Raw genomic sequence first — 10,489 nt, 5'->3', positions numbered from 1 at the left:
ATAACCTTGCATTATCCTCAACTCATCTGTCATTCAACCCACACATTCAATTACTAAATCCTGTCAGTTCAACCTTCACAACACTGCCAAAATCCACCCTTTCCTCTCCAAACTGTTATCACACTGTTGACATTTATCACTACCAAGCACTTTTCAAATCCTCTATTGATTACTACATCAGTCTCCTTGCTGACTTCCTGCTTTCTGTCTGTACTTCACTGCTGCCTGGATTATTTTTCTACAGAACCATTCAGCTCAGGTTTCCCCTTTCCTCAAGGATCTCCAGTGGTTGCCCATCCATCTCTGCATCAAACAGAAACTCCTTACAATAGCCTTTAAAACACTCAATCACCTTGCGCCCTCTTATCTAACTTTGCTGATTCCTACTACAACCCAATCCGTACAGTTCGTTCCTCTAATGCCTCTACTCGGTCCATATACCTCCCCAGAGTTCAAACAGATTTCAGTTTTTCCTTTTTTGCTCTGGAACACGATGAGACATGGTTAATTGTGATCCACACTCTTGATATGATATGGAACCATTGATTGGGTGGGATTCCTCAACTAGTAAAGGATTGCTTCTCCTCTAACCTTCCCTCTTCTGCTGCTGCACAAAGCCTAAGGGAGAAGCAGGGTGGCTCAGTGGAAAGAGCCTGGGCTTCGGAGTCAGAAGTCATGGGTTCGACTCCCAGCTCTGCCACTTGTTAGCTGTGTGACTGTGGGCAAGTCACTTCACTTCTCTGTGCCTCAGTTACCTCATCAGTAAAATGGGGATTAAACTGTGAGCCGCACGTGGGACAACCTGATTACCCTGTATCTACCCCAGCGCTTAGAACAGTGCTCTGCACATAGTAAGTGCTTAACAAATACCAACATTATTATTATTATTATGAAAGGATTAGACACCTTTCGTCAGCCAATTAAGTCATTTGTTTGCCTAAACAATCCATTTCCTTTGAGGAACTTTCTGGGTTTGGAATCAAAATGTCTGGGATCCAAAAGCAGCATTTCTACCATTCGCTCTAATGGACAATCTCCATTCTCTGTTGTAATGACACTTACATCCCCTTTCTAGGATGCTAGCTACTAGAGGGGGAAACCATTACAGACCCCCTCCCTGCTCACAAAGTATGTAACTACAAGCATTCAAACATCGCAGAACTGTCAGTGTGTATGTGCTTGGCATTGGAACCATTACAGCAGGTGCAACCGAAACAATTTGCATCACACTCGGCAGGTGGAAATTCAGACTTGTAATCAGATTCCCTTGCTAAGGACTCTGCCTCGGTAAAGATGTGAACTTTAAGCCCTTCTCCCCACCATCTCTCAGCACAACAGGCCACCATTTTGCCTAGGTCACACAGCAGACAAGTGGAGGAGTCAGGATTAGAATCTACTACAGTGTGGCTCATATTTTCACGCAGTTGTAAACTTCAACCATTATTTTATTGAAAAAAGGAAGAAAAATGTGATCTTAGTTTTCATTTTTCTTACCATGTTTTAGCGGTAGCCTTGGAATATATAGAGTATCTACTAAATGCCACACTATTAGACAATTGGGAAAATACAGCAGAAACAATTAGATATATTTTTTGGTCTATAAGGAGCTTACATGATTTAGATTTGGCCAAAAACAAATGACCCCCTATAATTTTTGCCCTAGCTGCTCTGAAGAAAAATCAATTAATCAAACAGTCAATAGTATTTACTGAGCATCTACTGTATCCCAGCAACCATACAAAGACTAGTTCAAGTTTGCAGACTTGATCTCACCGAATAAAATTAAGCAGGGGAAAGGGAGACTAATATACTTTAGGGGTAGGAGGAAGTAACAGCTTGTCAGGGTAAAAAGCATGAACCTGGGAGTAACAACTAGCTTCTAATCCCAGCTCCATCGCTTGCCTTCTGTTTGACCTCGGCCAAGTGACTTGATTTTTCTATCCCTCAGTTTCATCATCTGTTAAAGGGGGATTAAATACAAATTCTCTGTGCCCCTTAAAAAATGTTCCCCATGTGGAACAGAGATTGCATCTTATCTGCTTATACTGTAACTGTCCCATTCTTCAATTCTGTACTTTGCTCAAACTAAGAGATGTCATTATTATAAAGAAGGGAATATGATATGTAGATGAGGTAATGCTTCAGTAATGGAATAAATATTTGCATAAGTGCTATGGGTGATTTTGAGTACCCCAGTGCACAGTGCATAGGATAACTGAAGAGGGGGTTAGATTCTGGGGATAGAATCAATTAATCATGGAAGGCATCCTAGAGAAGGTGTGATTTTAAAGATGGGGAAACCTGTGATCTGGAGGACTTGAAGGAGAAGCAGCATGGCCTAATGGAAAGACTATGGGCCCGAGAGTCAGAGGCTCTGGATTCATTCATTCATATTTATTGAGCACTTACTGCATGCAGAACACTGTACAAAGGAATAGGGGAAGTAAAACAATAAACAGTTACATTCCCTGCCGGCAATGAGCTGACAGTCTAGAGGTGGAAAGACAGGTGTTAGTATAAATAAATAAATTACAGATAAACTACAGAAGTGCTGTGAGGGTGGGAGGGGGATGAACAAAGGGAACAAGTCAGGGTGATGCAGACAGGAGTGGGAGAAGAGGAAAGGGGGGCTTAGGGAAGGCCTCTTAGAGGAGATGTGCCCTCAGTAAGGCTTTGAAAGTGGGGGATGGTAATTGTCTGTTGTATTTGAGGAGGGAGGGCATTCTAGGCCAGAGGCAGGGTGTGGGTGGCGAGATAGATAAGATCAAACCACAGTGAGAAGGTTAGCGTTAGAGTGAAGTGTTCGGGCTGGGTTGTGGTAGATTTTAATCCTGGCTCTGCCCTTTGTCTGCTGAGTGGCCTTGGGCAAATCTCATCTTCTCTGAGCCTCAGTTCTCCTGTCTCCCTCCTACTTAGATAGTTCCTGTCCCTCATTAAGCTTACTGAGTTAAACCTAATTACCTTGTATTTACCCCGATACTTAAAACAGTGCCTGACACATAGTAAGTGTTTAACACATATGATTTTTAAAAATAAGATCCAAGAGCAGGAAAGGACGTGATGCAGAGCTTAATAGCAGGAGAGTTGAGAGCAGAGCACAGTGAGAAGTCCAGGTTTAGAGGAATGAAGTGTGTGAGCCAGAGCATGTATAATAATGTTGGTATTTGTTAAGTGCTTACTATGTGCAGAACACTGTTCTAAGCACTGGGATAGATACAGGGTAATCAGGTTATCCCATATGGGGGTTCACAGTTACTCTCCATTTTACAGATGAGGTAACTGAGGCACAGAGAATTTAAGTGACTTGCCCACAGTCACACAGCTCACAAGTGGCAGAGCCAGGATTCAAACCCATGACCTCTGACTCCCAAGCCCGGGCTCTGTATGAGAAGAGAGTGGTTAAATAGAAGAGAGAGAGCTGAGTTACTTGAAGCCAATTATCAGGAGTTTTCTGGTTGTTGTAGAGAGGAATGAACAACAGTTGGAGGTTATAGAGGCAGGGGAAGATGTTAGCAGAATGACATTTTAGAAAAAATGATCCAAGTATCAGTAAAAACTAAAGAAGGGAAAGATTGGAGAAAGTGAAAATGATGCAGTAGTCAATCCAGGCTATACCAAGCCCTGGACTAGCCTGGTGGCTATTTAGATGGAGAAAAGATGCGTATCCTGGAAAGTTCATAGAGGGAGAGCCTATTTTCTTTTCACCATTTTGTTAATGTTACCGCTCTATTGGAATGGATTAAATCTCACCTGGGCTTACTTCAGGTGAAATCTTTTAGGATTCATTCATTCAATCATATTTATTAAGTTCTTACTGTGTGCAAAGCACTGTACTAAGCATGTGAGAAAGTATAATACAGCACTAAACAGTGACATTCCCTGCCCAGGAGCTCACAGTCTAGAGAGTCTCACATCAGATGTTTTCCTATTCAATCTGCTTCTCCTTCTTGGTGGACAATGAAAGAAAGCATTGGAAATGGAGCTAAACATTGTGATTTGAGGCACTGAAACTTTTAGTTTCCATTATTCCTAGGTTGTGTGAAGAAGGAATGAGAAATAACTGTCATTTTATTCAGTTCTTCTCAAAAAGATGGAATTTCTAGGAACAAGTATATTTTTCCCATAAGCTTTGTGGGTCAAAATAAAACAGCTTACATTATTATACATTATTTATAAAAATAACATTTTCTCCTCTAGACTGTTACCTTGCTGTGGGCAGGGAGCGTGTCTACCAACCGTGTTGCATTGTACTCTCCCAAGCACTTAGCACAGTGAACACTCAAATATCGTTGATCAATTGATTGATTGACGTCAGCAAAGATAAGAAAGCAAGTCAGTGTTTATGCTTGTACTACATGATTTTCTAACGTATTACGTTCCAAAAATTCTTCAGCACAGAGATCATGTACCTTAATTGCTGACAGAGACACTTTGATGAAAAATTAAACAAATTCAATGTAGAGTAGACCAAATTATCCTATATGTTAGGGGTTGCTTCTCATAAGGTGTTGCATTAAGGAAAACTCATGCTTTAGTACACTCCGTATTCAACTCTGCACATTTGCACATGCCCACAAACCATTTGATCCAAGGCCGTCACGTGTTGTATGTAAACAGACTCCTGTTGCATGACCTTGAATAATTCCCTAACATTGCTCCAACTAAAATGTGCAGTTGCTCTTCCATAATGATCCTGCAGTTTCCATTTATATAGTATCCTACCTAAAACATGTTATTTCTTGCAAAAAGATGCACCTTACAAGCCTCCTGGTGACCAACCCAATAATAATAGTTATGGTATTGGTTAAGCACTTACTGTGTGCCAGGCACTGTTTAAAGTGCTGGGGTAGATACAATGTAATTGACTAGGACACAGTCCCTGTTCCACATTAAGCATACATTCTTACAGATGAAGGAACTGAGGCAGAGACATTAAGTGACTTGTCCAAGATCACACAGCAGACAAGTAGTAGAGCTGGGATTAGAACTCATGACCTTCTGACTCCCAGGCCCATGCTCTAGCCACTAAGTCACAATGCTTCTCTGCAATGCGCACGTCTCTGCTCTTCCCTTGATTCAGTACCTCCTCTACCAAAATTCACAAGCTAATTTTTCTTTGACCAAGAATTCTGGGAGGGGAAGGGGAGGTTGTTTACCATGGAAACTATATTGCCCTGAGAAAGGTCTCGGCCAAAACTATTTTGGGGAAAAGGGGGTTGGGGGAAAAAAACCCAAATCTGATGGGAGTGGGTCTCTAGAATAAAGGGTCTAGGGGTGCAGAAAAGGAGTAGAAGCAGCTCTCCCCACCTTCCTCCCCAAACCACCCCTGGGTCTGGTACTTCCTTCAAAGCAAGTCTCATGACCTATGATAAAGCACTGGCCTGGAAGTCAGAGGATGTGGGTTCTAATCCCACCTCTGCCACTTATCTGCTTTGTGATCTTGGACAAGTCACTTAACTTCTCTGGGCCTCAGTTCCCTCATTTGTAATAAAAGCATTTAGACTGTGAGCCTCATATGGAACATGGACTGTGTCCACACAGATTAGTTTATATTTACCCCACCCCTTAGTACAATGCCTGGAATATAGTAAGTGCTTAACTACCATAATAAAAAAAGAATCCTGCTTTCTCCAGCTGCCTAAAAGCTTTACTACTTCCTCACTAGCTTGTAAAGTCACTGGCCAACTAGATCAATCAATAAATCAGTGGTATTTAGTGAGCTCTTCTTACTGAGTGCAGAGTATTGTACTAAGTGCTTGGGAAAGAGTGTTGGGGGTGGGAGTGGAGTGAATTTCAAAATGCTGGGAGTAGAAATCCTAGTGCTTAGGTCATATGAGAAGGAGGAAAACTTCCAGGGACTTTCACCCCCCATCATCGGGGTGACACCCAGTCCCTGGTCCTACAATTCTTGTGTACCCCTCAGGAACTGAAGTAAAACAGGGGCCCAAAAGTCACCTCATGAGATCCTAGAGAGCAGAAGCCCTCCATCACTGGATGGGCCAGCCATAGATCCTCACCCACCATTAAAGGATACCTCCGCCATGGCCCAGCCACCCCTAGGACCCCCAAAATGGAAAGGAGAAGCAGGAAGAAAAATGGAAACACGGCCACTGTCTCTTTTGTCACCTGAGTGTGGGGCAGAGAGGCCCCTGACAGCAGGAAAAGAGTGGAAAAATACAAAGTCTCACCTTCCTCTTCCTTGGTGTTGCCTCCTTGTCTCTAGGTTCTCCTCTGTAGCTTAAGCCACCCAGGATCAGGGGTTAACTCAAGCCCCTCATTTATCAGATCATCTTGAAGGATTTCACCTGATCTCACTGGGTTATAATGCTAATTGGAGCCAATCCTTGGGAGAAGCAGTGTAACCTAATGGATAGAGCACAGCACTGGGAGTCAGAAGGATCTGTGTTTTAGTCCCTGTTCTGCCATTTGTCTGCTTTGTAACCTTGGGCAAATCACTTCACTTCTCTGTGCTTAAATTACCTCGTCTGTAAAATGGGGATTAAGACTGTGACCCCCAAGTGGGATAGGGACTATAACCAACCTGATTAGCTTGTACCTATCCCAGCAATTAGTACAGTGTCTGGCACATGGTAGGGGCTTAACAAACACCATAAAAATAACTTTACTTCTTTAAACCTCAGTTCTCTCTTCTCCCTCTTAGACTGAGAGCTCCATGTGGGTCAGGGACTGTACCCCACCTACTTAACCTGTATCAACCCTAGTACTTAGAACCATGTTTGATACATAGTAATTGTGGCATTTATTAAGCCCTTATTATGTGAGAGGCACTGTACACATAGTAAGCGCTTAATGAATACCAAGAAAAAAATCCATCATCGAACCTTCTTAGTTATATAACAGGTTCCCATTCCCTTGTTTAAGATAGCCAGTGGGACACTTTTGACTACGGTGAATTTCATTCATTCAATCGTATTTACTGAGCACTTGGGTGCTGAGTGCAAAGAACTGTACTAAGCATTTGGAAAGTAAAATGTAGCAATAAAGAGAGAAAATCCCTACCTACAATGGGCCCACAGTCTAGACTGGGAGAGGCAGACAACAAAACAAGCAAACAGGCATCATTATAAATGAATAGAATTATAGATATATACATTTGTTCATAAGTGATGTGGGGTGGGGTGGAGAAGAGCAAAGAGAGTGAGTCTAGGTGACATGGAAGGAAGGGAGAGCTGAGGAAAAGGAAACAGTCTGGGCAGGCCTCTTGGAGGAGGTGCACCTTCTGTAGGGCTTTGAAGGAAGGAAGAGTAATTGTTTGGCGGATTTGAGGAGGGAGGGCATTCCAGGCCAGAGGTAGAATACATGGGCCAGGGGTCGGTGGCAAGACAGGTGAGATCAAAGCACACTGAAAAGGTTAGCACCAGAGGAGCAAAGTGTGAGGGCTGGTATGTAGAAGGAGAGAAGTACAGTGAGGTAAGAAGGGGCAAAGTGATGGAGAGCTTTAAAGCCAATAGTGAGGAGTTTTTGTTTGATACAGAGGTGGATGGGCAACCACTGGAGATTTCTGAGGAGGGGGGTGACATGCCATGAATGTTTTTGTAGAAAGATAATCCAGGCTGCATAGTGAAGTATGGACTGAAGTGGGGAGAGGCAGGAGTTTGGCAAGTCAGAAAGGAGCATGATGCAGTAATCCAGTCGGGATAGAATGAGAGATTGTACTAATGTAGTAGTGGTTTGGATGGAGAGGAAAGGGTGGATCTTGGCAATGTTGTGCAGGTGAGACCCTCAGGATTTGGTGACAGATTGGATATATGAGGTGATGAGAGAGTGGAATCAAAGATGACACCAAGGTTGCCGGCTTGTGAGATGGGAAGGATGGTTGTGCCATGTACAGTGAGGGGAAAATTCAAGAGAGGACAGGGTTTGGGAGGGAAGATAAGGAGCTCAGTCTTGGACATGTTGAGTTTTAAGTGGCAGGAGGACATCCAAGAAGGAGATGTGATCCTGGAGGGAGGGAGAGAGAACAGGGAAGGAAATAGTGATTTGGATGTCATCCACTAGGCCATTAGGATTGTAATGCAGGCACTGCAGTAGCAGTGGTCTCAACAGCAGCAACCTTCCCACCCCGCCCACTCCTCCCACATCAGCTTCTGTGTCCCATTCTGCGGCTCCATTGTCCAAGAAGCCAAGATGACCGTGACTTTGGTCGAGAAACAGGGTGGTCTAGCCAGAGAAGCAACGTGGCCTAGTGGATAGAGCATGAGCAGTCTCTGTCCCACGTTAAGCGCTTCATCCAACCCGATTTGCTTGTATCCACCTTGTCACTTAGAACAGTGCCTGACACATAGTAAGCACTTAACAAAGCACTTTGTCAGGTTATCAGGTTGGACACAGTCCCTGTCTCACATGGGGCTCAGTCTTTATCCCCAGTTTACAGTTGAGGTAACCAAAGCCCAGCGAAGTGAAGTGACTTGACCAAGGTCACACAGCTGACCAGTGGCAGAGCCAGGATTCAACCCAGGCCCTTCTGACTCCCAGGACCATGCACTATACCTCTTCTCATGCTCACTTTTCTGTGCCTCAGTTACCTTATCTGTAAAATGAGGATTGAGACCATGAGTCCCACATGGGACAGGGACTATGTCCCATCCGATTTGTTTGTATCCACCCGGGCGCTTAGAACAGTAGTGTTCTAACTGCCTGACACATAGTAAGCGCTTAAAAAATAACATTCTTATTATTTATTATTATCGTCCTGCTCCTCCTCTCTGTCCAGGCAGCTCCAGTGGCCCAGTCAGGGGTCAGCTCTGGGGGAAACCAGGCACCGGAGACTCTGTCCCTACTGCTTCTGCTGCAGCTCCAAAGAGGGTTCCATAGCCCCCACAATCCACACATGTCTCCGGATGTACTCCATCCCTTAGATCCTGCCTCAGGGATCAGGTCCTATGGAAGATCCCACCTACAGAAGATCCCACCTCCCTCTTCCCAGGTTGGGAAAGTTGGGAGACTTCATAATTGAAACTATGAAGACAGTTCATCAGGAGGCGATATAAGCCACTTTTTTTTTAACCAGATCATCTTGAAAGATTTCACCTGATTAATATCTGTAGTGTGAAATGCCTCTTCTCCCTCCACCCTAGAGCCCCATGTGGGACAGCGACTGATTATCTTAAGTCTACAATATTGTTGTGTTATACTCTCCCAAACAGTTCAGTGATATGCACACAGTCAGTGCTCAATAAATATGATTAAGTGAATGAATGAATACCACAGAGCTTAGCCCAGTGTTTGGCCCACAGTAAATCCTTAATAAATACCACAGTTATTATCATTATTATTATTATGAGACAATAGGCAGAGTGAGTTGAACTACTTCAGGGGATGCTCTGAAAGGTGAAAGTTCACAAGAAACAACAGGTGCTGAAAGTGGTAAGTTCCTGGGCATGACAAGGGCTATCTTTCAGAACCCTCGGTACTAAAATGCATATTAGCTCACTCAGGGATCTTTTTAACCCCAACCTCTCCTGTGGATGGGATCTCATATAGAGCCCCGAGAATGCTACAAAAAATATAGGAGAGAAGTACAGAGACCATTCCCTATTGGGTGCCCTTTTTATATTTGAATATATTCCCATTTTTGTTTAGAAATAGCCTCTATGTATGTTATGCTCTAAGTTAGAAAGGACCTAGAACTGCAGTTTTGTATTTTGACCAAGAGAATTCATGCATTTTTTTCATTCAGTGGCATTTATTGAGTGCTTACTGTGTTCAGAGCATGGTACTAAGCACTTAAGAAAGTACAACCCAACAATAAATGGTGACATTCCCTGCCCACAATGAGCTCACAGTCTAGAAGGGAGGAGACAGACATCAATACAAATAAATAGAATTATTGATATATACGTAAGTGCTGTGGGGCTGGGCACAGGGAAGAAAAAAGGGAGCAAGTCAGGGTGACTCAGAAGGGATGAGGAAAAGTGATGCTTAGTCTGGAAAAGCCTCTTGGAGGAGCTGTGCCTTCAATAAGGCTTTGAACTGGGGGAGAGTAATTGTCAGATTTGAGGAGGGAGGGTGTTTCAGGCCAGAGGCAGGATGTGGGCTGAGGGTTGGTGGTGAGACAGGTGAGATTGAGGCACAGTGAGAAGGTTAGCACTAGAGGAGAGAAGTGTGTGGGCTGGATTGTAGGAGAGAAGTGAAGTGAGGTAGGAAAGGGCAAGTTGATGGAGTGCTTTAAAGCCAATTGTGAGGAGTTTTTTAATGATGACATCATCATCTGTATTTATTGAGCCCTAAATACAGATCAATGTACTAAGAGCTTGGGAAAGTACAGTATAACAGTGTTGGTAGTTGCGTGCCCTGCCCACAATGAGTTTACAGTTTAGAGGGAGACTCTAGGGTCTAGACGCATCATTTTACCACCCATGGTCATACAAATCAAATTGTTAGATTTAATCTCCAGTGTTATTGTGAGTCAGCTGCCACAGTGAAAATTTAGCTCAATCAATCTTAGGTGTAAGGTCATGTATAAGGA

This window comes from Ornithorhynchus anatinus, chromosome 10 (genome assembly GCF_004115215.2).
Source record: "Ornithorhynchus anatinus isolate Pmale09 chromosome 10, mOrnAna1.pri.v4, whole genome shotgun sequence".
Taxonomy (NCBI): domain Eukaryota; kingdom Metazoa; phylum Chordata; class Mammalia; order Monotremata; family Ornithorhynchidae; genus Ornithorhynchus; species Ornithorhynchus anatinus.
This window is presented reverse-complemented; position numbering follows the sequence as displayed.